General features: G+C 60.4%; 1 protein-coding gene and 1 long non-coding RNA gene across 4 annotated transcripts in view; both read left to right on the forward strand.

Annotated features, from left to right (window-relative positions):
* The window catches only part of GSE1 (Gse1 coiled-coil protein), a 392,727-nt gene that overhangs the window by 250,908 nt on the left and 114,165 nt on the right, over positions 1-27,654 (forward strand). The gene's annotated exons all lie outside the window — the stretch shown is intronic.
* Positions 20,153-22,673, forward strand: LOC133050054 (uncharacterized). The gene is made up of 3 exons (XR_009691526.1): positions 20,153-20,390; positions 20,828-20,950; positions 21,880-22,673. It is a non-coding gene; the product is annotated as an uncharacterized LOC133050054 (long non-coding RNA).

Here is a 27,654-nt window from a genome sequence, read left to right on the forward strand (position 1 = left end):
AGGGTCTGGTGGGCGGGCTGCCGGCTGACGGATGCCGTCCCCTCTACCTGTGGTTTGGAATGGGTGTCTGTCCCCCACGGGGGGCCCCGCCCACCCCATCTTCTCCTTTAACGGCTGTCTTACTGCCTGTGGATCACAGGCAGCTTCCGTCCGAGGGTCGGGCATTCCTTCTCCAGCTTCTATGGAATCTCAGGCTCAGGGGTGACTGCGAGCACAGATGGCGCAGTCAGGATGGCGGACCTCCCAGACCTCAGCTCCAGGTAGAGGAGGTCCAGGAGCCTGGGCTGGGCAGGTGTTCGTGGACCAGGGAGGGGCGCGTCCCACTGGTGTCATCCACGGGCCCTTCCTTGAAGCTTAAGTGAGATCAGCCTGGGACAGAGACACGTGGTGGCCTCGGAGGAACGGGAAGTGTCGTGATAAAGAGCCATTCATTCCCATGCCAGGCAGGACTGAGCCCTCATGGAGGACAGAGCACAAGTCGGGGCACACCCCTGCCGGGTGACCTCAGGCGGGGACGGGGATCCTCAGAGGGGACAGGCCGGATGCAGGGATGGGTGGTGGGGCAAGGAGGACAGGGAAAGCTCCTCCCCTCCAAGAAGGGGACCGAGCCGGCCCCTGAACAAAGAGACAGGGAGGGAAACCATGCTGGCATCTGGGGGGAAGGAGCCGCAAGTGCAAAGGACCCTTGATCTGAGTTCAGCTGGCCTGAGCAGAACAGTGAGGCATGGAGTCCATGGAGCCAGGACCCTGTCCTCCTCACCGCTTCCTGTGGCGTCCAGGGGCCTCTCCCTTGTATTTGTCATCACACCGCCTGCCAGGACGGCCCCAGGGTGGGGCGGGGAGGGGCGGGTTGGCAGCCCACAGCAGGGAAGGGCCAGGGCAGGTGCGGTCCCTCCCGCCTCGCCACCGGCCTCCGCCTCTCCTGCTCACAAATCACGGCTGCCTAATGAAGTACCTCGCTCCTTGAAAGAACTCCAGGGCCCCTTGCTCTGAGCCGGGTCAGAGCCCCCGCGAAATTACAGCTGTAAGACATGGCGGGGGGAGCGGGCCCTGGCCCAGCCTGTAATTACGGACCTCGGAGCGCTGATTGCCGTAGTCCAATTAATTAAACACGGCAGCGACCCAAATTATGATCCCTCGCCTCGTACCGAGCAGTATTTTTAACCTTAACTGTCGCGGCTGAGCTTAAATTTCCTATCTGGACAGAAGTGTCACCCGCGGGAGAAGGAGTGGTGTTGAACTGAACCTCGCCGGTGACAGACCCTGTAATTAGAAACTGTAGTGTCCCCGAGACCGGTCTTTAAAACTGTCAGAAGCCAAACGGCCGTCATTTGATACAAGACTATCATTACCCGTGAACCTATTAGCTGCAGGTAAATAACATATTATGCCGGGGACAGAAAGCAGGCAGGTTGGGGAGTTCGCTGACGCTTAATTAGGGCCGGCCGTGCTGGAGATGGATGGTCACCTTCTCGCTCCCCTTCGTTAGAAAGGAGGGTTGGGTGTGGCGATGGTCGCGGGAGGGAGCCCAGGCTGCTGACCGTGCAGAAACGGCCTCTTTCCTCATCCACGCTGCCTCTGCCTGCCGCTGCCCTGTCTGCCCTTCCAGACCCAGGTGGACACTGATCCCGTGCGGGGGGAGGACGCAGACCTGACCCATGCACGCCCCTGGGCTGAAGGGCGATGGTGGAGCGGACCCCCGCTGGGCAGAGGACATCTGTGCGGGGGCGGGGAGGGGGGGACTGTCCTGGGGAACCAGGATCCATCTGCTGAGAACCTCACTCTACAATTTGTGAAGGCCACCCCGCCCGGGCGCACTCAAGCCTCGCAACCCTCCGCCTTCTCTCTCCTCACACTCTGTGGTGGATCTGGAAAGGCCTTCTGAGGCCGTTTCCCAGAGTGCGGGGTGAGGACCAGACCCGACCACAGAGCAGTCATGGGCCGCTCGTGGATTCCTGGCTCCAAACTTCCATTCTCCGGTGTGTTTAGCGTGTGGAGCTACCCGAGGAGCTGGTGGTGTCGCGGGTGTCTGGGTGAATCTGCGAGTGATTCTGTTTAGACACCGTGTTAGGTAGATGGCTCTGCAGGTATCGGAAGGCCTGACTCGACCGGCTTAAATCTCCAAAGACCCTAATGTCCCAGAACAAGGGGTGCAGAGGAGGGGGTGGGCTCTGCCCCTGGATGGGCAGGTTGTGCTTGGCTTGTTTGTCAGATGAACGGATTTAGAACGAAGGCCTGAAAAGAAGTTACAGCTATACAGTTGCCGGACAGAGAATTCCGTCTTGCCCAGCCATCCACCACCAGCACACGCTCACACACACACGCGCTCCGATGTGTACCTCCCACAGTACACATGTGCCCACTCCTCTGTGTATGCGTGCACACACCCCGTGCACACAGAAGTGCCCCCACTTACACACGTGTACACACGTACCCCCCACATGTGCCTGTTTACACCTGTATCCACATGCACTTACATGTGGGAACACACACACGCGCGCGCGGGCACCCAAACAACGTGGGCGGTCCCCATGCTTCTCCAGGTTGGACCTTGGTTTTTACATGTTTGCTCAGCACCCTCTCCACTCCCGTGGCTATGTCTGGAAGGACCAGGGGCTCGCTGTTGGAGCCCCGGCCTGCGCTAAGCAGAGGGGGCATGTACATCACCGGGTGAGCGGCGCCCAGGGGCAGGGCTGGTGACAGGGTGACGGGGGCAGACCTAGGGCGGGCATCTCTGCCCCCTTGTGTTGTTGCCGCCTGGGCCTTCGTGTCACTTGTCTCTGGGGCCCAGGAGGGATGTGGGACACAGCGGGGGAAGGAGGGAGGGTTATTCCGGGAAACGGGGACAAGACCAGCGCGGGAAGGACCTGGAAAGGGCAGGGCCACGGGGCTTCAGGAGACGAGTGGCCAGTGTGGCGTGAGGATGGCCCTGATGGGAAAAGCCTGGAACATCCTTCTGTGGGGTCATGTGTTTCTTGCGGTAGAGGTAATCCACGTCGATGCGGGTTTGATCCTGGGGGGAGGGGGGTGGTGGCAATGTGGTGACACCGATGGTGAGAGCTGGCATGTATCAGACATGTGCTGAGCACCAGCAGGATGTCATCCATCTGTCATTCATTCATTCATTCATCCATCCATCCATCCTTCCATTCCTTCCCTCATCAGCTGCTCAGTCAGCTCCTGCTCCTTGCTGGGGAAGGCCCCACAGACAGCCTTTGCTCCTTGGGGTCTGACAGCTTGGGGGTGCAGGGTGGCAGTGAAAGCCCCTCTCCTGCTTCCCATCCTCCCCATGTATCCACGTTTTCCAAGCCAACACCCCCTTTCTTCCCGAGTCCCAGATCAGATCTGCACGTGCACCGTCCCCACACCTAGAGTCCCCAGCTCTGCTGGCCCGCTGCCCTTTCTTCCATTTCCCAGCCCCCCCACCCCCCGCCCTGCCCCGGGTGCGTGTGGAGGCTGCAGTTTCTCAGGAGTGTGTCGTGGTGACATATTTGGTGGGCCCGGCCGCCTGGCTGGGAGAATCCATCAACCGGCGTCCTCGATGCTCGCCTGCCCCAGCCCTGTTTTAATTTGCCAGTCTGTGGGCTCCTGTACACGTATTCATCTATATTTGTGTCAGGCGAGATTGCCTTTGTCCTCCTCTGCCTGCTAATAAATCCCTGCATAGGTCTCAGCCTCGGCACTCGGCTCCCTAGGTGTCCGGTTTGGAAATCAAGTCAGGGGGTGTGGTGACTCTGATGGAAAATGACCCCATGAAGCCAAACCTAGCTGCTTCTCTCCCCACTGGACCCCCTGCCTCAGAGGGGACTGGGCAGGGCTCCCCAGCTCACCAGAGGGGTGCTCAGCATCAGGGCACAGTTGCATGCATTTTCTCACGGTTATGGAGGCTGGAAGTCCAGATGCAGGCATTGGCCGTTTGGCGTGTGGACAGCCGCCTTCTCCTCATATCCTCGCGTGGCCATCGCTCTGTGTATGTCTAGTTCTAACCTCCTGTTGGTATAAGGACACCAGTCATATTGCACGAGTCCCCCACCCCCACCCCAGTGCCATGACCTCATTTTAACCTAATCACCTCTTGAAAGATCCTGTCTGTCCAAAGAGAATCATGTTCTGTGGTGCTGGGGTAGGACAGCAATTTTAGGGGCCACCATTCAGCCCATGACGGGTGAAATTTCTCCTTTTCAATTATCTGTGAAGTATGATGGTCGTCAGAAAAGCACATGCAAGTGTCCAGTCATGTGTGGTTACTGCTGAACTCACCAGGTAACCAGCCAGCCCCCAGGAAAGAAATGGGGTGTGAGCAGTCCCAGAAGCCCCCCCATAGCACCCCCCCACCCCGGTCAGCCACCGTCCTCCTGGGGAAGCCACTGCCCCGACATCTAAGCCCATGGGGTCATTTTTTAGATCAGATGATACTCCAAAGTGACATATTCTGTGGCTTCTGTACCATGGAGGGAGGGGGAAATGAAGGAGAAGCAGAAACAGTGCCTGGAAGCAGGGACAGGCCATCCAGGGGCTTTCTTTGCAGGTGGGCTGCGTGTGGGAGCAGACTTGGTCTAGCTGTCGCCTTGACCGTGCCCCGAGTGGGCCTCGGGGTGAGACTGTTCAGCCGCAGAGGCGCCCGGCCGCTGCTTCACGGACGCGGGACAACAGCTATCCAGAAACTTTGGCCAGAGGGAAGGGGATCGCCCTGTGAACTACAAGTGCTGATGAGAGCTGGTGTCTTGATTTGTTTCATCCACAGTGGAATCCACAGGAACTTTATAGCACTTTTTTTTACCCGCGTCCCGGTGCCCCTGAACTTCACGTTCAGAGGAACGGCTGATAAATGTCTCGCATCACATCCTCTGGGCTGTATCGGGTGCATGGCGGCTCTGTGCCCTCCGACTGTGTGGCTGGACGGGGACACGTTAGACATGACCACAGGGATGGGAGTTCCTGGTGGTGGATGACAGCAGGGATGGCAGAGGAGAGACTTGAGCCACTATCCGAGGGGGGTGGTGACCTGAGCCGAGGAGGCTGCCCTGGGGAGGGAGCAGCGCAGACACAGGCTGGACCACGTGTGGACGGGAAATGCGGCCTGTCCACGGGATGGGAGCCAGGTTTCCAGGTTTGCACAAGTGCACATGGAGAGGAAGGCAGCTGGGAGGGTTAGATCTGGGCCTTGGAGGAGAGCCGGACTTCAGGAAGAGGTAGCTGGCGTTCTGGCCTTCCCAGGTGGCACAGTGGTAAAGAATCAGCCTGCTAATGCAGGAGATGCAAGTTAGATCTCTGGATGGAGAAGATCGCCTGGAGAAGGAAATGACAACCCACTCCAGTACTCTTGCCTGGAAAAGCCCCATGGACAGAGGAGCCTGGCGGGCTACAGTCCACGGGGTCACACAGAGTCGGACAGGGCTGAGCAAGCACAGAAGGCGTTCTGGTCTTGGGAAGGTCATGTTGGTGGTGGGCTCTGAAGGCTCCAAGCCCCACTTCCGAGCCGGCGCCTGCGGTTGCATGGCCCTCACTCAGAGCTGCAGGGTGGTGTCTGGCTGGGGGGCTCTATGTCTTGTTCATCTGAGGAACTCTGTGCTCCAGAGACAGGGTCTGCTGCCCAAGGGCCTCTCCAGGCCAACTTCTGCTGGGAGAGGCTGCCTCCGCGGCCGCCCACCTGGAGAGCACCTTGGTTCCGGACCCCCGAGTCCTGCAGCCGCAGGTCTGGACTCTCTGGCCTGGCTTGCCCAGGCTACCACCTGCCCTCAGCTCCCATGGCTGTGAGTGGGTGCCTGATCACCGTAGAGCCCTGTGAAGCTGAGGGACAGGAAGCTCTGTAGAAGGTGGAGCGGCAGCAGGCTGGCCAGGCCCGGGAGGAGGGGCCCACCACTCAGCCCCGATGGTGTGGGGGGGCTCGCTCACGGGGGTGCGGGTGCACCACTTCCTCCCCTAATGGAGGCTGTGGGGGGCTCAGAGGTGTCTGGATCGCCCCCCCCAACCGGCCCCCGCGTCCCATCGCCCCTCCTGGTCTCTGCGTCCCCTGCAGACGGTCTCCCTGACAGAACCTGACAAGAGCCATTTCCAAGATGGATTGATTCAATTTAGCACAAATTTTTGCTGGATTTGGTGACGTATGGCTCCCTGTTGGAACCGCATCGAATGTGACTCCAAAGAGAGAGGGTTTATTAGGCCAGGCGGCGCCGAGCAGGTGGGGCCCGGGGGGGCGGGCGCCTGCAGCGTCCTGAGCGCTTGCCCTGGGGTGCCCCAGGGCCCCCACCTGCCCCTCCCTGCCCTCCCATCTTTGGGGGCCCGCTTGGCCCAGCTCAGAGGGAAATGCCTCGTGAGCCGGCTGGCGTGTACCCCAGGGGCCGCATTTCCATTTTATTCCCAGAAGCAAAGTTTTGCTGCTGCCGAGGACCCCACCGCAGGAAACCCAGAGCTAAAGACTTCTTCCCTCTGAGCTAATAAATTCTTAATGGAGGCTGCGGCTCCAGAAGGCACAGCGCTGCCCCTGGCTCACCCCCAGCCTGGGACCAGGCCCCGTGTGTGTGTGTGTGTGTGTCTGTGTGTGTGTGTGTGTGTCTGTGTGTGTGTGCGTGCATGTGTGTGCGTGCGTGTGCACATGTGTGGTGTGTGTTTGCACGTGTGTGCATGTGTGTGTGGTATGTGTGTGCATGCGTGCATGTGCGCATGTGTGGTGTGTGCGCGTGTGGGTGTGGGTGTGAGTGTGGGTGCAGCTGGCACAGCCCGCCTGGACCAGGTCACGCACAGCACAGCTGGTGGCTGTGTGCCTGAGCAGAGGCTTCTGGACCGGTGCTCAGGAAGGGCTAGGGACTGCTTCTGCTGGTCCTCACTGGAAGGGAGGGGATACCCAGCCTTGGTTAGGGAAGCAGGATCCCGCTGACCCCAACTGTGGATGCACATGGCTTTGGCCTTGTTGTTGGAGCACCCCCCCAAAAGTCAACGTCACAGCTAGAACCAGAAAGCCTTTCTTGACGCCCCAACCTCCCGCCCCCTGCTCCTATATCTAGCTCTCCTTCACTCCAGCCACACCCATTGCCTCACTGTTCCCCGAACATGGAGCCTCAGGGCCTTTGTGCCTGCTCTTCCCCTGCTGGGATGTTCTCCCAAAGGCCTCCCCAGGGCTCACACCCACCCCGTACCCCTGCAGGCCTTTCTTTCAGAAGTGAGCTGCTCCGGAGGCTCGCTCCAGCCTCCCTGTTGAAAGGCAACACCAAATCCCTCTCCTGGCTTTGTTCCGCTTAGTGCTGACCCCCCCTTTCACTGCACAGACACGGAAGTTGCACGTAGACGGGGGCCGTGTTCCGTTTCCTTTACTGCTGTACCCCAATGCCCAGGACAGCGCCTGGCGCTTGGTAAGCAGTGAGTAGGCAGGTGACAAGCTCCTGGACGAGGGCCTGACTTTCGTGGCCATTTGATCTGGACAGAAAAGAGAGGAATCTGGCTCGACTTCCCCTTCGTACCTGCGATAGGCTGCCGTGCCTCCCCACAGACATTGCGTCCTAACGCCCGAACCTGTACATGTGACCTGATGCGGGAAAGGGGCTTTTGCAGGTGCAGTTGGGTTAAGGCGTGTGCACTGTGGTTAGCGGGATTCCCCAGGTGCATGTGCAGCGCAGTCCCAAGAGAGATCTGACGCGGAGGAGGCCACGTGACCACAGAGAGCCCCCTTGAGCCGGGGCGCGCCAGCTGCCCCCAGGATCTGGAAGGGGCTGGCAGGATGCTCCCAGGAGCCTAGTGGCCACCCTCTCCCCAGAGGGCCAGAGTCCCTCCAGGGCTGTGAGTCTGGGGCCTTCCATGCCAGACCTGCTGGCTTGGGCTGGTTTTGAGGGTGGGAGTCAGGGCAAGGGTAAGTGGCAGAGGAGACAGAGGAGCCCGACATGAGGTGACTCTGGGGAGCCCCATCCCTTATGTCCACAGTCTGGCTCAGCTCGTGTAGGAAGCGTTACACCTCAGCCTTGGGGTCCCCCTGGGGTGCAGGAGAGTCCCCTCAAAACTGAACGTGGGCCTCAGGCCACATTTCTTGGAGTTGTGACCCCAGCGAACAGAACGAGTGACCGGGGTGAGGCAGATGATGGCCGATGGCCGAGGGGAGGCCCCGGGGCCGCCGGGCAAGCGTCTAGCACCGCGGCCTGTGTCCTCCGGGAGGGCCTCTAGACCCGCCCCACTCCAAAAGCTGCAGGCAGCCCGGAGACGGTTCCCACGTCCTGGCAACCACTGTTTGTCTGTGTGGTTGGAACCCCAAGCTTCAAAGTGCCGGCGTGCTAATCCAGCCCCCTTCCAGTATTTTTTCAGGGGCCTGCTTTTGAAACGTGTGATGTTTCTCCCTTTCTTTTGAGGCAAATGGCTGATTGATTGCCTTTCATCTCCTACTTTGAGTAGCTGTAAGAGCTACTTTATATAAACATCAATTACCGGCACGTAATAAATTAAGGGTCCCTCGCATGGCACGCATTAGAGTCCGGCCCGATATCAAAGCGCCCCCATCACCCAGCAACGGGAGGGCGGGAGCTGATGAGCCACACGACGCTGGTGGAGATGCCGGTTTAATTGCAGATCTGCAAAAGGGTCGCAGGTGGAGGGACCCCAGTCTCACCTGCTTGTCCCCAGCCTGGCAAGCAGGGGGGCAGTCAGGCAGGTCACTGGTCAGGGCTTTTGAAAGTCTGTCCTACACTCCTGCGGACCCCAGACCCCAGCATGTGGCATTCAGGTCACCTGGGGGAAGTCTGCAAGCCTTCGAAACCCTCCTCCACTTTGACCTCTGTCTGCTTTGTCCATTGCTCTGCCATCTGGTCCGTTGGCCCATCCTGGGCAGCTCCTGGGCATCGCCCAGCCCGGACTCTGCCCTACCCCGACTCCTCTCTCCTTGGGATCTGTCCCTCCCCTCTCCCCGTCTGCACAGAGTGGTTGAAAGCGAAGACCCTGACTTTGTGCACAGTTTTACTTCCTTCCCCGCTCAGCCCCCTTGCAGCTGGGGGCCCTCGGGCCACTTACTCATCCTCTCTGTGCCCCGTTAGCTCCTATGGGTAGCGTGGAAAGTCGCTTTAGTCGTGTCTGACTCTGTGCGACCCCATGGACTGTAGCCCACCAGGCTCCTCTGTCCATGGGATTCTCCAGGCAAGAATACTGGGGTGGGTTGCCATTCCCTTCTCCAGGGGAATCTTCCCGACCCAGGGAATTGAACCCACATCTTATGTCTCCTGCATGGGCAGGCGAGTTCTTTACCACCAGCGCCTCCTGGGAAGCCCTTAGCATGTACGCACGTAGTGTGAAAAGATGGTGTTTGTGAAGTGCACCTAGATACACTAGCTGTCCCCGCCGCTGTCGTTGTCACAGGCCACAGCCCATGTTGGGGCTCTTCCGGCCGCCCATCAGTGCTGAAGCGCCCCAGACCTCCCCCCACATGAGCCACTTTTCTCTGCCCGCCCCCGGCTCCTGCTCCTCTGCCTCCCCAGGCATCCCCTTGTCTTGGCGGCCAGACTTCTAGAAGGACTTGGGGCACCTCCTGCCTCAGGCTTCAGCCCCTGCCCCAGGAAGCAGGACCCTCCCTGCTTGCACCCGCATGGCTCGTGTGTGCCGACATGTTCCCCCCACTTGAGAGCAGCTTGCTCTTAGGGGTTCCCCCACCCCTACCCAGCACCGCTCTGCGAGAGCCTGAGAGCCTGCATTTCTGCTCCCATGGGAGCCCCACTTTGAGAACAAACACAGGGTGGACTCGCTAGCGGCCCCTGGGAAATCAGGCTTCCCTGACAGCCCCCTCCTGGATCTTTCCTTCCTCGTCCTCCCTCCTCCCAGCTGCTCGCCCCTGCTCCTCCCCCCCCCCCCCACCCCAGCCTGCCTTCTCTCTCCTCCCTCACCCTCCAGTTCAGTCTCAGAGGAGGGCCAAGGACCAGGGCCCCGCTGACCAGGAGCCCCCAGGGCCTCCCTGGAAACAGGCTCCCGCCTCCTTGGAGCCCCCTCCCCTTCCTGGCATTGCAGGAGTTCTGCCCCCGGCCCCAGGGCAGACCCTGGAGGAGGGGGCAGGCCCAGCCCTGGGATAGCAGCCCTGGGAGTCTGCCCAGCGCCCCCCCTCGGGGTGAACATTCAGCTCGCCCAGACGCCTCACACTCAGGCGCCCGCCGTGCTCAGAGACGCTCAGCCCATTGTTCGGGGAAGGGCCCCTCGTGCCAGAATCTCTTATTACGGGATGGAGATTTCTCAAGTCCAGACCACAGGCCTGGCTGTGAGCACCGCTCCCTCCCCAGTGTTCTGTTCCGGAGCCCCCAGCCAGCCCTGCCAAGCCGCTGCTCTTCCCACCTCCCCCGGCCCTCTGCCCGGGGCTGCCCGCAGGCCTGCAGGGATCCCGGGGCGGAGGTCAGGGCTGGTGAGTCAGAGGCTTGGCAGGGCTGTGTGTATGTGTGCGCATCTATGTGTGTGTGCATCTGTGTGTGCATGTGTGTGTGTGTGTTGTACACGTACACCTGTGCGCGCACGTATGTGGTACAGTGTACATCTGTGCAAATGTGTGTTGTACACGTGTGCATCTGTGTGTGCGTGTGTTTGTACACATGTACATCTGTATGCATATATGTGTGAGTGTGGGTGGTGTGCTATGTTTGTATGTGCATGTGTGTGCATGTGCGTACACATGTGTACACTGGTACGCACAAGTATACCTGTGTTTGTGTTCACGTGTGTGGGTGCGTGTGTGAGGGTTGGGAGGTGTGTACACACGCTCCTCCTGGGGGTCCCAGGAGCCCGGCCCCCGCTCCCAGGGTGCCTCTGGGTGATGGATGAGCTCTGGTATTTCCCAGGCAGCATTCCAGCTTTCTGAAGTCACAGTTTCCATCTGTAGGCCTGCCCCTCCTCTGCTCGATCCCTGTCCCTGTCCCCCCGGGGGCCTGCTCTCCGGCCTGGGGGTGCCCAGGGAGCAGGGCTTCCTGGCCTCGGCCCCCCAGACCCAGCCCGCTCTCTCCCGGTCCCTCACGCAGGCCTCCCGCGGGCTCCCTGCTTGACAGGGTTAAGTAGCGAGCTGGCATTGCCGGGAAGAAACACAACCCGGGGTCGCCCTGGAGTCCACTGACGAGATCTGGCAGCAGGCAGGCGGGGTGGGGGCGTGCGGAAGGCAGCCGCCTCAGAGAGAAGGGCCAGTGGCGGGGCCAGCTCATGCCTGTGTTTTCTCGGGGCTCGGGGCTGGCATCTTCTGTGTCTGGGGAGGTCACTTGAGCAGGTGGGGGGCCGAACATGCCCCCACCTCCTCCCAGAGTGCCCTGTGGATGGCGGTACAGGGCTGGGCTCTGAGGATCCAGTGGTTCGGGGCAGGGGACAGACGAACCACAGCATTGCTCTCTGAGGGGGCCCCTGGACCACCCCAAAAACGCAGTGGAAGGGGAGAGTTCCCGTCTCTTGTGCTAAGACTTTAAGTCAGCTTCCTGCCCTGCTAGCTCCATGGCTGGTGGGCGCCCTCCCACCCCTCGCCCACAATACACCACTCCCCGCCCAGCTTTCTCACCCCTGGGGACACAGGATGGTGGCCCGCAGGGGCTGGAGGCAGAGAAGGTGGGCGGGGGAAAGAAAACTCTAGCTCCCAGCCGCAGGCAAGGCTGGAGAGGGGCTTCAAGCAGAGTGCCAGCCCCACGGGCAGGCGCCCCGTGGGCATCCCACGTCTTCACTCGGGTCCCTCCTCCGGCCAGAGCACCCTCAGTGCGGAGGTCGCCAGCCGGCCCCTCTGACCCCTGTGGGACCTCGGGCAGGTCCTGTGTTTCCTGTGACGAGGAGACGCTGCGGGTCCCACCCCTGGGAGTTCAGTGGGGTGATGACTGGGAAGAGTCAGCCGGACTTGGGGCTGGCAGAAGGTCCTAGGATGGTCAGGTGTCCCCTAGACTCTGTTTCCCTGGCTGTAAATTGAGCAGGGGGCCAGGTGCTGTAAGTCCCCTTTGCTGTTTCTCTGCTGTGATTTGAGGAGCTGGTGTGGAACCCTGGAGGTCCCCTCACCGTAGGGAGGGTGCGGGCTGCCTCCTACTTCCTGCTGCTCCTGGCAGGTGGGGCAGGGCAGGCTGCGTCCCAGCTGGAAGTGCAAAGGCGGCCCAGGGTCAGGCTGCATATGACGGGCATCAGATGGGGTCCCTGCTGGTCTAGCCCGGGGGTCTGATGGCAGGAGATGGAGGGGCAGGGCACACCTTGGCTCAGTGGCCCAGCCTCCCTGTGCCGGGACTTTGTCATCTGGGAAATGGGGCCGCAGAGCTGGCAGTGACCGAGGAGCCCGGCACGCAGGTGCTTGCAGAGGGTCCCTGGGTGCAGAGCGGCTGCCTGATCCACGTTAGCCTCTGTGTTATCTGCCTACCCTCGAGCGGATGCCGGAAGCTTCCCCCGCCCTGCTCTGAGGTTTTCGCCCTGAAGCGTTTGCCTGGGGAGAGAAGATAGTTGAACCGCTCCCTCCCCCCCCCCCCGCCACCCCCCACAAATCCCACGCTCCCCCTGTGAGCCCGCCCTCCCTCCCTAAGCCGGCTCCCTCGCCTCCAGCCCCAGCAGCTTTTTTTCTCTCTCTCATTTTTTTTTTTTTTTCATCTTGCCAGCAGAGCATCTCCCAGCCGGTCATTCCATTTCATTTCTGGTCTTGGGAGAGTGACATTTACATATTAATATTTTCCGAGGGAGCCCCGCGCGCGGAGCAAGTGTCTGCCTCGTGGCCTCACATAATGTGAGGGAGATAAAGAGCCCGGCTCCTCCATGAATAACGACAAATGAAAGCTGCGTGGCCGTGAAAGGCCTCGCGTCTGCCCCGTCAGCATGTGGTACATCGGCTCAACAACCGATCCTGCTCCCGCTGCCTCCCGGGGTTTATCTCCACTTCCAGGGGACGCGCTCTTTGTGAGGGCCCGTCTCCCGCTCCGCCGCCATCCCCAGCCCGGTGCCAGGGCCCGGCTCCCGCCCGCGGGGCCATGTCAGGTGCCCGGCAGCCGGGGCCAGCGGGTTATCTCTCTCCTGCAGCCCTGCCCGCAGGGCCCCGCGTCCCCGGCTGCCGGGACAGCTGCGCTTCCGCTCCGTGGTGACCCCGAGGTGCTCATGAAACTGGGGGGGCTTTGGGAGCGCCTGGGGGTGACCTCCCAGGGTGTGAGGGTCCAGGAGACAGCGTGAGGGTCTCCAGGCAACAAGGATGACTACATGGATAGAGGGAGGCCGGCCACGGGAGAATGGCCACAATACAGGGGCGCCGCGGGGACTGTGCTGGGTACTCGTCTGAATCATCTCGTTGGCTGAGGCGGGGATGTGACGTCAACGTTTTCCTCTGGTGGGGGTGGGTGGGTTGAAACGGAGGCAGGGAGAGGGAAGTGGCTTGGCCAAGGCCACACAGCCATGGACACATTCAGATGGCCACATTCAGGGTCCAGCTCTGCCTCGGCCAGCTGCGGCCCGGGGACTCAGCTCCCGCCGCTGTAGAATGGGGACAGGGCAGCACTCAGCGGGGGTTCAGAGTCGGTCTGGAGGCCAGCATGCAGTGTGCAGAGGGTGAGCTCGGGTGTAGACCCAGCAGTTGGTGTGTTTCTAGGGCACAATGTCATGAATGCAAGGCTTGCCCCTGGCTGCTTGGGCGGGGGACACCGAGGAAGCGCCCGCCCTGCCCCCCAGAGGGGTCTGGGGTCTCTCAGACCCCAGGCCAGAGGGTCTCTCTCGCCCTGTCTGTCAGTCTGGTGGTCTTTCTGTCAATCTCGGGCTGGGCAGAGAGATGTCTTCACTTCGAGGTGGGAAGGGTCGGGGAGTGAGTCTGAGGTCTTCAGACAGGCCTCCGGGATTAACACGTTTGCAGTGGCAGCTCTGACCTTGGTGCCGCGCCTCTGCCTTGACCAGTGCCAGGGGGTCCCCCCGCCCACTGACTGCAGCCCAGGGATGCTGCCCGAGGGCCTGGAGCAGGCTGCAGAGGGCACAGAGCGCCAGGCTCAGGCCTGGCAGCTGGTTTTCTGTCCAGAGTGAGAGACTTAAACCCTGAGGACATTCCGGGCTCACCTTCAAGGTTGAGGAACTGGACTTGCCCAAAGCGAGTCTGCGACGCAGCCGGGATCAAGTCCCAGGCCTCCTGCCTCTGGCCCCAGCGCTGTCCTCCCTGGCCAGTCTCCCCAGACACCACTGCCCTCCCTCTTGCCTGTGCAGAAGCCCACCCAAGACTGGCCTATGGACATCAAGAAGCCTGAGTTCCCAGCTCAACTTTACCTGCTACAAACTCTGGGCGTGTTTGGGACCTCTGTGGACCTCCGTTTCTGCTGTGCAGTCACGGCCCCCACACCCCCTTCCTCCTCCTGCGTCCTTCCCTGGCATTGACGATATGTGTTTGCAGCCATCCTGTCCACAGCGTCCGTGCGAGTGGGCTGGGGAGGGTTTCCAGCCCCACCCCTGCAGGAGGAGGGGACACCGGCCTTGAGGGCAGGGGCCTGGCTGTGCGCTGGAGTTGCCCGCCTGCCGGAGAGAGGCCAGCCTTTCCGTCTCAGTGTTCTGGCCCTGTAAAATCCGGAGCATGCTGGCACTCAGCCCAGGGGGTCTTGAAGGGTTTCCACATACTGTTTTAAGATCCTCTGCTAATGAGGGCCCTGGCAATGCCAAGTGTCCCCGTGTCTGTGTGTGCCAGCCAGAAGCTGGGCACTGCTCACGGGAGCCGGTGGGCAACAGTGGCGGGGGAGCGGCCCCCTGTCCACATCCCCGTGGGTGCCCGCCGGGGCCTCCTCCCAATTCCAGGAGCCCTCATGGGCAGAGGGCACTGGACAGGCAGGCCGGGCATGCCCTGCCCTCTCGAGCCTCCCTCTCCCCACCCGCAGCCAGGGCTCCCCGAGCTGAGTCCAGGACGGGGAACATGCCAGGGTGGATGAGGCAGTGGGTAGCCCCCACGCTGGTGGGGGGACCTTGGGCAGCAGTGCATCCTCCCCTCCCTGGGCCCCAGGTGGATTGTGGGATCTGCCAGGAAACGGCTCATCCATTATCTCTCTCGCCCACACCATTAAGGGCAGCCACAAATGAGAACGCAGCGGGGCGACCCCCCTCCCAGAGGCCCCCCAAACGTGCCCGCCTCTGCCCTTCACCACACCTGCCTGAGGGCCATGATCAGGAAGGCTCTGGGGATCAACGGGTGTGAAAGGTTAGCGTGGCCCGAGGCCTGGCACTGCCCAGCACCCCGAGGGGACAGCCCTCCTCTCCCCGCGTGGCACCAGCCCCAGCCATCTTGCTTCCTAGGTCGGCAAGTCTCCCTCCCCACGGGTCCTTGGGGCTCGCTCCCGCCGCAGGGGCCCTGAAACTGTGCATCCTGGGGGGAGCGGTTCAGACGTGAGTAGGGGTGGGGGGTCTGGGAGCGCTAGCTCGGGGCAGGCTCCAACCTGAGACCCTTGCACGCACGTGCGTGAGATGATGTCACACTCACAGCAAGGCTCCTCCTACAGATTTGGAAACTGAGGCACCAGCGGTGAGATGGGTCGCCCAGGGGTACAAGGCCGCAGAGAGGGGAGGTGTGAACCCCAAAGTCTGTGCGTGTATATATGTGTGTGGGGGGGTGTGCTGGTGTGTGCGTGTACATGAGTGTGTGTTATGAGAGCATGACCTGGTGGCCACCCTGCCTTCTAGCCTGACTCCATTTTTGGCTTTTGTTGAAGTCCTGCCTCTGCCCTCTGAATACTCTGGAAGGTGCTAGGTAAATATTTGCTGATAGACTGTCTGACGAAATTGTCTCTAGATAGGGAGAAATTGGGAGGGAGGGCTCTCTGGGGACTGATTAAAGAGCCCAAGTCAGGTCTGGGGAAGGAAGCAGGGCTGGGGGACCCCAGGGGCTGCCTCCTACCCCTCCAAGACCCCCAGCTCTGGGGGTGGAGCTGACGCAATTCTAGGCAACAGACCAAGGCATGGCACCCCGGGGTCTTGGCTGCTTGTACCTCAGACCCTCCCGTGGGTCCCAGCTGTCACCCCTCTCAGGCTCCCTGGACATCAGAAGGTCAGAGAGTCCCAGAGGTCCTGTCTCGGCATTGTTCTACCCCCCGGGGAGAGGCTCACCCCCTGCCCACCCCACAGTTCTGGCTAATTGACAGGCCTCTGGGAGGAGGGGCTGGGTGTGAATAGGCCAAGGCAGCGGGGGCGGGGGGGGGGGGGCAGGGTTGGGGGGCATCTGGCTGCAAAGGTGCCGCCTGTCCAAGGCCAGGGCTTTTGGGAGTGATGCTGAGTACCTGGGGTGGAGGCCCTCAAAAAGGGCTGATTCCCCGAGGCATGGAGTGCCCCCATTCCCCAGCCTCCCCGACCCTCGAACACCAGTGCTGACAGCTGCCTGCCAGTGATCCGCCCTCTCTGGCTGGTGAATAGGTGGGCTTGGTGGGTCTCTGCCCCCGCCCCGCACGTGGCCCAGTAGGTGGGGAGGAGGGGCGTGATTGGAGCTCTGGAGACCTGATCGGCCTGGAATCTGATCCCGGTCACAGCTACTGCTAGCTTCGTGGCTTAGGGCAAGGAACTCAGCCTCTCTGGGCCTCTGTAAAAACGCAGAACGAGATGGCCTGAATATAAAGATGCTTCTGGCCCATCGGAAGCTCTTAGCAACAGTGGCAGGGCCGCCACTGTTGGGGGTGTTGAGGGACGGGGGGCCGTGGGGGCGTCTGCTGGCCCCTCCACAGCCTGTGTATGCGGGAGGTGGGCAGGGCGACCACACCCTGGGGAGACTGGGGAGGCCAGCCCACACCTTGGGGCTGGTCCAGGGCGTGGGAGACTTATCTGGGCATTTCTGGGCTCTCCCACCACCCCCTGGGGCCGTGCAGACTGCCGTTAGTGCATTCACAGCAGGATTAAAGCTAGTGAGTGGACCCTCCTGCCCCCCATCAGCTCCCCTCTCCCAAACAAACAACCGCTCGCTCCCCAAGTGATCGGGCCGTTGGCTGGGCAGCTGGCCGGGGAGGTCATGTCAGCGCCTGCTGGCTTCGCTTGTTTCACGGCCTTGCGGCCTCCCAGCCTCGGCTTGCAGCCCTGGCCCAGTGGGTGGGGGCCTCCTCTGGGCCGAGGGAACTGTTGGCGACACACCACACCTCTCCCTGTAGCTCGACACCCCCCCCATCCCGTCCCACTCGTCTGCAGCCTAGGCTGGTACTGTGACCCCCTTAGGGACACAGATGACCCCTGTGCCGAGATTCGTCCCCGTCTCACATCCCGGAGCACTCTGGCAGAGGCCCCAAAGGTGGCGGCAGAGTGGTGACCGGCCCGGCTGGGGGTCAGGCTGGCTTTGCAGACGCGCTGGGGCCCAGCTGCCTCCCTCGTGGTCAGCGGGGTCCTAAGAGCTGCCGGGTGGGAGAAGGCCAGACGAAGGCCGGGCCTTCTTATTCCATGGGGGCAGGTGCCCCCGCCCCCCGCCCCATAATGGATCAGCAGGCTTTCCTTTGGGGATCAGGTCTTCAGGGTGCGGGGGCCACCACCCATGTGCCTGGAGGTCAGAGTCTCAGCGGGAGCCCCGAGCCACTCCTGCAGGGGTGCTGAGATGTGGGCTCTGCCCCTCAGTGTCTGGTTTGCAGTCCCTTCTCCAGAGCCGCTGGCTGTGTGACCCCGGGCAAGCTATTTAACCTCCCTGGGCTTCATTTCTTCCCGTCAGGTGTGGGTCAGAGTAGTCACCCCTGCACAGGGGTGCTGTGAGACTGACATGCAGGGTACCTGGAAAGCACTTCACACAGCGCCTGATGGAATGCAGGCTGCACGCCCCGTCAGCTCACCGTAGACCACGTGTCCCACGGACCCGCAACCCAGGGGCTGGCATTCGGTGGGAGGTGAGGACCCCCAGGCTCCTCTCCAGTCCCTGGCTCCAGGGCATAGATGGTCTGGACCAGGAAGGGTTGCCTTGAGACGGGCCAGAGCCACACTGTCCCTGGGCCTTTCTCTTTGCGGGCCTGGCCTGGTGTTCCCAGCAGCAAGCTCAGAGACACTCTAGTACCTGCTGCAGGTACTGAGCGCCTACTGTGTGCCCGGGCCTGGTCTGGGCACTCCCCAGGGTCAGCCCGGGGAACCCTGTCACGACCCTGTGAGAGAGGGGTGCCCTGGCAGCCTGACCCAGCTGGGCCCACCATGTCCCTTATCCGCCACCCTCAGGGGGCTGCAGAATTGTTGGCCGTGTATCCCATGCCCAGATTTCGGTCACACACACACACACACACACACACACACGCTCACACACATGCTGCCCAGCCTGACCGGCCCCCTGCGGAGTGACGCGGGTGGCCAGAGCTGTGGGGTGAGACATGTGAGTGCGCCCCAGGAGCGAGGGGCAGTGAGTGGGGACGGAAAGAGCCCCCCCACATGGGGGCAGGAGCCCCCCCACCGTCGAGGGGTCAGGCCCAGGTAGAGGAAGGGCCTGCCAGCCCTGCCGCCCTCTGGCCGGGAACGCAGAGCTCGAAGGCCCCTCTGTTCCCTTCTGATGATGGATAAAGACGTCCGCTCCCTCACACAGGCGACCAGAGCCGATAATTAGCTTTTAACCTGTCCCCGCCGTTAACGCGGAAAGGCCACCATTTGTTCCAGGGAGCTGCTAGTGTGTATAAAGAACCAAACATGGCCAATTTTGTTCAGGATGAATTAAGACTTGTAAATGTAGAATGAGTTCATCTATTTAATTAAGTAGCAGCAATATGGATGTTAAATTAAGTTCACAGCGGACGTGCCAAAACAGTGTTATAAAAATATTGTCGGCGGTGGGGGCGGGGATTTGGGGAGAGGGCACCTGCCCTCCCGCCCCCGAGTGGCTTTCTCCCCAGGTGAGCAGGTGTCTCCCTGACCTGCTCTCGCCTCCTGGCTTCCCGGAGCAGCAGGCTTCCTGGTTGCAGCCAGGACAGTGTCTCTCGTGCTTCCTGAAGGAGTTGTCTGCTCCCGCTGGCTTCCCCTACCGCCCCAGCCCCGTGACTTGTGCACACCCACGTGCAAGAGGCTCTCAGGCTGCCTGCCCTCTTGGCAGGGGGTTTTGAGGGGAAGGCACTGCCCTTGCCACGGGGGCAGGAAGCAGACAGGACCCAGTGAAGAGAGGTCTGCTCTGGGGAGGACCCTCCCAGGGAGGGCGGAGGGAGAACAAGCAGGAGAGAGGGGTAAGGATGAGGGTGGCGTGCCCAGAGTGGGGGTGGGGGAGTTGGGAGGGGCACAGCCAGGCCTTGTGACACCCAGCAGCAGCACTGGCATTTCAGAGCAGGGGGTCACTCGATCCCAGAGAGCTCAGAGATCGGAAGGCAATTCGTTTCCTTCCATCCCCAAATCAAGCCTCCCTGAGGAGGGATTATGGCAACAGTGCTGTTTTCCTGGGACCGTCAGCTGCCCTGGTTGGGGGGTGCTGGAGAGCTTTGATTGACAGCAGTGGGCTGACTGCAAAGTGCAGGCATGTTGAATCTGGGGGACACGGCAGACTGTGTCCTGGAAGACAGACACGGAAGGCTATAGATACCAATGTTGGCGCATGTGGGAGCGATAGTGGAAGGAGGGGTTAGCTATAGTCGGCAGTACAGACAGAGTCAGGGAGTGTTTCCTAAAGTAGGGGATTTTCTCACTGGGTTTTCAAGGATGAATAGGTGTTTGCCTGGTAGATGGGGAGGAGAAGGGCATTTTAGGGAGAGAAAAGAGCATGTGCGTAGACTTTTACTAAACACATTGCAGGTAGTTCATCGCGGAGGGAGAATCGGGGATACAGCTGGAGAGATGAGTGGGGATGTGAGGGGTCTCGAACGTCATTCTGAGCAGCTTCTGAGTGGGGTCCCTGCAGGAAACGAGACATTCATCCATGTAGTGCTTTTCTCCCCTTGGTTCTCAGCTTGCTATTAGTGAGCAACACAGACACAGATCCTGCCCTCATGGAGTTTACAGTCTGTTCACACAACCGGGTAAATAGGCACAGGTTTCGTGGTGACAAGCGATGTGGAGAAGATGTAAGGGAGTCGGGGTGTTCTCCCTGGGGTGGCCAGGGAGGGCTTCTCTGATGCGCTTTAACAGAGCCGGGGCGGGGGGGGGGGGGGGGCGCGGTAAAAAAAAACCAGGTGACAGGCATGTCCTGTTTGCCGCAGGCGGTCCGGGTTTCTGCCTCTTGCCCCAACGTGACTGCTAATGGAGCCCCTTCGTGGTCACATGGACGTCAGACCCAGGTTACAGTAAGGGCAGGGCAAAGTGCAAAGGCCCTGCGGCGGGAGAGGAAGCCCGAAGGCCAGCGAGAGGGAGAGAGTGGGGCAGAGGGCGGGTCGCGCCGGGTCCCAGAGAGGGCCGCTCTGCGCGGCTTTCACCCGGAAGGAGGTGGGAGCCGCGGAGGGGTCTGTGCAGCGGCGCCCTCGGTGGGACAGGTGTCCTCGGGCGCTGTACCGAGAGCAGACTGCAGGGGGCGCGGCGGCCGCAGGAGAGTCGCAAGGAGGCGCTGCAGGAGCCCCGGGCTGGGGGGCAGGACCCGGTCGGAGGTGGTCCAGCTCCCGGTGCCTTTTGAAGGAGGAGCTGCCGGGTGGATCGTGCGGGGGTGTCGGGGGGCGGGTGAGAGGAAAGGAGGCAGGTTGTGGGCGAATTTCCCGAGGGAGGCGGCAGGATCCAGCGGGAGCAGGTGGAGAGGAGGTCCTGCCGCGGGCAGAGCCTCCCCGCTGGGGCCGGTGCAAGACCTCGGGTACTTGGCCTGCAGCTGTGTTTCACTTGGTCCCCATACAGCTCTTCGTTTGTTTTTTAAAAATGTATTGCCAATATTTAAAAACCGGGATTTTTTTTTTTTAAACCCGGATTTTTAGGCTTTCTTTTAAAAGTCTGAAGCTCTGGCTCCACCGGGTCTCACTGTCTCCCTGGCACCTGGCGGGGCCATCTGAGCAGCCCCTGCCCACATCGCGAGGGACACGTGTCCGGTTTTCTCCAGGCACCGGTGTCCTGAGCCGCTAGACTTCCGCCCGCGAGGCCGCTGAGCCCGGCTCCCTGTGCAGCGCACGACCTGCCCACATGTACCCGGCCTCCTGGCCCTGATGGGAACCAGCTCCCGAAGGTAGGAAATGGGAGGACCGAAAATCCCCATGGGTAGCCTGCCTCCTGTCATCCTCCCCCGGCCCCCCAATTTCCAGCTCAGCTGTCTGCCTCGGCTCCTTGAAGCCTGTGGAACCATTTAAAAGGCTCCTAACGATATTGATCAGTCTCTCTAAAATGGATTATCCCGTTTGCCTCCCAGCCTGACTGGATGCCCTGGGTAAGATCAGAGAGGAATTATGTGAGCCGGAGGCCGCAGGAGCAAGGGTGAGGATGTATCTCCTCCCGGTGATGCAATCTTATCAGAGCTGAACTCTGCTCTCCATCTGGGGATATAGGACACTTTGGGGCTGTCGGAAAGAAATAATAATCTTACGATTTGCAGCCCGCGCCGCACCACGCGGAGTCAGCGGGGAGGGTCGGTGGGAGCAGGGAGGCTGCGTTGAGGACCCCTTTGCTTGGAGCTGCTCCCTGGAGAAATCAAGTCCTGGCAGGAACCCCTTGGAGCCCCCGCCTTGGGTGGCACGCCTGCCACCCGCTCACAGCCCACGTCTCGGGCCCAGGGGACAGGCGTGTTCATTAAAATTTGAAACACAAATGGAAAATTGCTACCTGAAGCCTCAGCGAGCAGCCAGCCTGTGGATCTGAGTTCCCGTTAATGGATGGAACACAAGGAAGCAGTTACAGCTCCCACCCCATGATTCCTCTGGAGACAGTCAGGTCTAATGGGAGGAGAGGAGATCCAAACCCGTCTGAGTCCCCCGTCCCAGGGCTGAGCCCCAGCACAGCCCCTGTGAGCTGTGATGTTCTGGCGGCTTCCCCCTACCCCCACCCCACCATGGTCTGGAGGGCAGGAGCTGCCCGGGGCCTGTTGGCTTTGTCATCCCAACTGACCCCCACGCGGTGATGCTGTGGGCACACACCTACCTCTGGCTGCATTTGTTTGCCTAGATTCAGGACTTACCGCAGGAGCTCTATCTGGGAGGTCATCCCAGGAGACATCAGGGACGCCAGAAGGAGCCCGATAGAGGGGGCATTGTCAAGCCCCGTGTAGGCCACTGGAGCTTGGTTTTGCTGGGGACCCCCGAGAGATGGTGAGGAGTGCCCCTTCGCTGTCCCACGGGCCTTGGGGCAGAGAGCGCCAAGTGCCGCGTCACCCACAGGGGGCTGCGTGGGGAGTGGGTGGCAGCAGCAGTGGCTTCTTATAACCCTGGGTGGTGGGCAGCCCTTGCTTGGCACAGGGACTCCTGCTGAGAGAAACCTGGCCGTCCAGGCAGGGTCCTCGGGCAGCTCTGCCAACAGACCCCTCTGGATGGGCTCGGGCTCCTGGGGTCCCCAGGGCGCTGGTGGCACCGTCTGCAGCGAGCTCTGGGTGCTGGGCCCCACCTCCTTCAGCCCGGTGCTGCCCCCAGGCCCCCCTCCCCTCGCTGCCCGGGGTCTGTGCGGGATGTCTTTTGTGTGTGCTTGTGTTTATTTGGTCAAGGGCTGGGTCAGGGACGTGGAGTCCAAGCTGCTGTGAGGAAATGGGGGTGGGGGGCTCCCTTGTTTTCCCCCAGGACAACCGGATGGCCCTGGGTCAGGAGACAATGGGTCCAGGGAGGGGCCAGGTGCTGTGCCCGGGGCAGGAAAAGGACGACTTAAAGATAAACACGGCCCCGCCTGTGGACTTGAACTCTGGGCTGCGGAGAGGTGGTCACGACTGTCCTTCCCTGGGTGCCCCACGGACCCTGGGGGGCGAAGAGGAGAAGCCGGGCGGGGGTGGGGGGGGGTGGGGGGGCGGTGGGCGGAGTCCGGAGGAGTCCAGAGAGAAAGTAACAGCCGGAGCCTTGAGACCTCGGTGTGCTCTGGGGCTTCCGGCTCGAGTGTGATTCTCTCGACAGCACCATAGGGGAGCATCATTGTGCCCCTTAAATTCAGGGATACTGAGACACAGGGGGGGGATGCATCCAAGGCCACAACAGCTGAAGGATGCCCGCCCTCCTCTGGAAGCTGAGTTCAGCACCAACCACCACCCCCAAACCCCTACCCCTGCCATCTCAGGTCTGGGATCGCCCCTCCCCTATGCTGCTTTCAGCTGCACCCCTGGGCAGAGACTGAGCCCCCCAGGAGAGGTGGGACTCTGGACTCAAGAATTCTGGCACACCTGTCCAGTTTGCAGGGGTGGGGTGGGGTATCATATCTCTTCTTGAGAGAGAAGGGGCGTGGCGCCGTGGTCTCGGAGCTGCGTCAACAGACAGCATGGCCTTGAGATTGTCCCACGCGCCCCTAAACCACCCCCAGCTCATCCTCCTGCAGCCACCAGGCCTCGCCCTCAGACTGCCTTGACCCGTGCCTGACCCTTGACCCCTAGTGTGGGGCCCAGCAGCCCTTCACTCAGGAAGAATTTTTGTAACAGAGAGATTATTCATATAGAGTACCTAAAAATAACTTGTAAATAAACGTATATTGAGATGAGAATTTGAAGTTGTTTTTAACATTTAAAATCAGTTTTATTGAACTATTTTTGTCATTGTTCAGTCGCTCGGGCATGTCCTATTCTTTACGACTCCATGAACTGGAGCATACCTGTCTTCCCGGTCCATCACCATCTCCTGGAGTTTGCTCAAACTCATGTCCATTGAGTCGATGATGCCATCCCACCATCTCATCTCTGTTGTCCCCTTCTTCTCCTGCCCTCAATCTTTCCCAGCATCAGGGTCTTTTCCAGTGAGTTGGCTCTTCTCATCAGGTGGCCAGAGTATTGGAGCTTCAGCTTCAGCATCAGTCCTTCCAATGAATATTCAGGGTTGATCTCCTTTAGGATTGACTGGTTTGATCTCCTTGATGTCCAAGGGACTCGCAAGAGTCTTCTCCATCACTGTAGTTCTGAGTGAGTGAAAGTCACTCGGTCATGTCCGACTCTTTGCCACCCCATGGACTAATCAGTCCATGGAATTCTCTAGGCCAGAATACCAGAGTGGGTAGCCTTCCCTTCTCCAGGGGATCTTCCCAACCCAGGAACAGTTCTAAGGCATCAATTCTTTGGCGCTCAACCTTTTTTATTGTCTCACATCTGTACATGACTGACTATTGGAAAAACCATAGCTGTGATTGTGCCTTTATAGGCAAAGTAATGTCTCTGTTTTTTAATACACTGTCTAGGTTTGTCATTGCTTTTCTCCCAAGGAGCAAGCACCTTCTAATTTCATGGCTGCAGTCACCATCTATAGTAATTTTGGAACCCAAGAAAATAAAGTCTGTCACTGTTACCACTGTTTCCCCATCTATTTGCCATGAAGTGATGGGACCGGATGCCATGATCTTCATGTTTTGAATGTTGAGTTTTAAGCCAGCTTTTTCACTCTCCTCTTTTACCTTCATCAAGAGGCTCTTTAATTTCCTCTTCACTTTCTGCCATATGGATGGTATCATCTGCATATCTGAGCTTACTGATATTTCTTCCCGAAATCTTGATTCGAGCTTATTGAGCTATCTTATGTTAGTTGCTCAGTTGTGTCTGACTCTGCCACCCCATGGACCGTAGCCTGCCAGGCTCCTGTGTCCATGGGGATTCTCCAGGCAAGGATACCGGAGTGGGTTGCCATGCCCTCCTCCATCCCCCTGACCCAGGGATTGAATCCCCAGTAGGGAAGCCCTATTGAGGTATGCTGCTACTGCTGCTAAGTCACGTCAGTCGTGTCCGACTCTGTGCGACCCCATAGACGTCAGCCCACCAGGCTCCTTCATCCCTGGGACGAAGGCAAGAACACTGGAGTGGGTTGCCATTTCCTTCTCCAATGCATGAAAGTGAAAAGTGAAAGTGAAGTCGCTCAGTCGTGTCCAACTCCTCGAGACCCCATGGACTGTAGCCCACCAGGCTCCTCCATCCATGGGAGTTCCCAGGCCAGAGTATTGGAGTGGGCTTCCATTGCCTTCTCCGTACTGAGGTATAGTTTGCATTTAATCAAATGCAGCCATTTAAAGAGTTCTGTTCCTTCGCTGTTGACACATCTGTGCACGTCTGTGTAGCCACCATCTCAGACCAGGTGCAGAAATTGCTGTCACTCCAGAAAGTTCCTTCCCAGGTGCACCTGTCCAGTCCACTCTCCATCCCAGCCCCTGCTCTGGGTTCTGTTACTGGAGCTTATAGTTTCTCCTTCTTTTCAGATTGTGGTAAAATACACAAAACATAAGCTTTAGCAGCTCATCCATTTTTACATACTCAAATCTGTGACATTAAGTACATGTCCAGTGTGACATGCACATCACCACGGTCCATCTGTCCGCATGAATCACCTGACTCCGCACCCCTCACTCAGCCCTCTTGCCTTCTGTGTGTGTGACCGTGACTCCTCCAGGGACCCCCCCAACAGTGGATTCGTGCAGGACCCGTCCTTCTGGGACGGGCTTCTCTCTCTTCGCACAGTGTCCACCCATGTTGTCGAAGGCGTCAGTGCTCGGATCCTTTTTAAGGCTGAATAATATTCCTGTGTGTGTGTGTGTATCATGTTTGTTTATGTGTTCAGCTCTTGGTGGCCCTTGAGTTGCATCCACGTCTGGGCTGTGGTGAACAGTGCCATGCGCACGGGTGTGCCAGCATCCGCGCGCTCCTGCCCCTGGTCCCTCTTACACGTCCCCAGGGAAGCGCCGTGTAAGTGGAGTTGTGTGTGCCCAGGGTGTTCTGCAGCCTGGCTGCCTCCGCCCCGCATTGTCTGTGACACGCGTCGGGTTGCTGAGCCGTGTTCCTTTGTGAGAGTTAGCTCGGGTGTCCATCCGCCCTCCTGCCGATGGACAGACACCCCAGGGGGCTGTTCTGGACGGGGAGTCAGGGCCTGGGGAGCGAGGTGTGTGGCGCAGCGCCAGCTCCCTGCTGGCTGGCGAGACAGGCCTCAAGCTTCTGCAAGCAGGCCACAGCGCCCTGAGCAGCGCCCTGGACCAGGCTTCTCCCTGGTGCGGGATGCAGCTGTAACAGGACTGGCCCCTGCCCCGAGGGGCTCCAGGCAAGGAGACCAGGAAAAGAGACCTCCGGAGGTGCAGTGGGTGGGGGGAGTCGCAAGCAAGGCTTGCCCTCTGAGCTGCTGGCTGGCTCCGCACTTCCTGCTCGATGGTGCCAAGATTATAAACCAGCCAGCGAGCTCGTCCTGCAAACAGGCTTCCTCGCGGAGGCCCACCAGCTGTCAGGCCTGGCTCTCTGCCCAGCGCACCCCTTCCAGGCCACCATCTTGGCTTCCTAGGGCCATTGCCAGGTGTCCCGGGAGGTAAGGTTCTCCTGAATGGGGAACCCGACCCTCCCAGCTTCCTCCCGTCCTCCTGGGGACGAGGGGTGGAGTCCCTGGGGTCACCACCAGAAACCCTGGGCCCGTCCCTGTCCCTCCGTTACTGGGGAGGCTTTTCCAGGCCACCAAGGGTAGCAGCAGAGGGTAAAGGCTGGCCTCCTTATCAGGGTTCCCTGGAGGGAGGGACAAAAAAACAAAGCCACCGCAGCCTCTGGGCGTGACGGCTGCTGATAAGAGGAAGGCCGGCTGGGTGGTTTGTGGTGACACCCACGGAAAGCAGAAGTGGGTGGGACCCCCGCTCATCTGAAGCTGCATGTGGTCAAGACCCCAGCCCCAAACCCAGGGACCGAGAAGCCAAAACAAAGCAGCCTTTAGCCCGGTGCCCCTGGGGAACCACTTTTTCACCCCCTCCCTCGACTTTGCTGGAAGGTCATGCGTGAGGACAGGGTCAGGAGGATCAATTTCCCAAATTCCTTCTGATGGTGGGCCTCCAGGGCCTCTGCCTCTGCCTCCTGACCTGCAGGCCTTCGGTGCTTGTGTGCCATCCACCCGACCTTGGGACTCAGGGATGCTGGAGACAGCAGAGGCTGGGGTCTCAGGACAGAGGCGGCTGGAGAGGGCCACGAGCACGCAGGCCCCAAGGGCCATGAGAAGGGGACACGCAGGAGGAAAGTGGAGGGGACATGTAAGGGGAAGCGTCCCAAACCGGGAGGCTGGCAACTGCCTGGGGATTAGGAGAACTGGCCAGGTCACCGGCCAAGCTTCTGTGGGTTTGGCCAAAGGCCAGGACGCTCCGAGGTCTCCACAGGGCCCCACGGGCTTGTTTCCTTTAGGGAAGTGGGCTGGTGCTCAGGCTGAGATGAAGACTCCTTCGGAAAGGGGAAGCAGAACCCATTCGGTGAACTTACGGTGAAGCTGGCTCCAAGGGTGGGAAGAGGCGAGGGCCCTTCCTGAAGCCTCCTCCATTCCCACAGTGACTGCCACTTGGCAGGCGCATGTGCTCTGGCGGTCCCTGTCCAACCTTGGGTGGGGACATTAATCACACCTCAGAGATAACAGGGTGCATGGGGTGGGGGCTTGGGTATTCCACACTTGCATCCATACTCAGTGATGCGAGGAGCCGGACGTGGAGGGAAGTCAGGGGCCATGAGTGACGGGTGGGGACCCAGGCCACCGGGCCCCTGGACTCCCACCCCCGCCCCAGGAGGCTCCCTGGCCTGGAATGGCTGTCTCTCACCTGTTTCCTGCATTCAAGACACGATCCAACCCAACCAAGCAGGGGCTGGGGGGATGGGTGGGGGGCCCCGGGGCCTCCAGGGAGAAGCAGGCATGACTGATGCGGCCGCCTGTCAGACCGTCGAGACTGCTCACGATCGGGAAGGCTCCAGAAACTCCCAGACCTGGCGCGGTTGGGGTGGTGAGGCAAGGACCCCACTGTGCCTGGGGCACATGCTCTCGGAGTTTGGAGACG

Source organism: Dama dama, chromosome 4, assembly GCF_033118175.1.
Source record: "Dama dama isolate Ldn47 chromosome 4, ASM3311817v1, whole genome shotgun sequence".
NCBI classification, from domain to species: domain Eukaryota; kingdom Metazoa; phylum Chordata; class Mammalia; order Artiodactyla; family Cervidae; genus Dama; species Dama dama.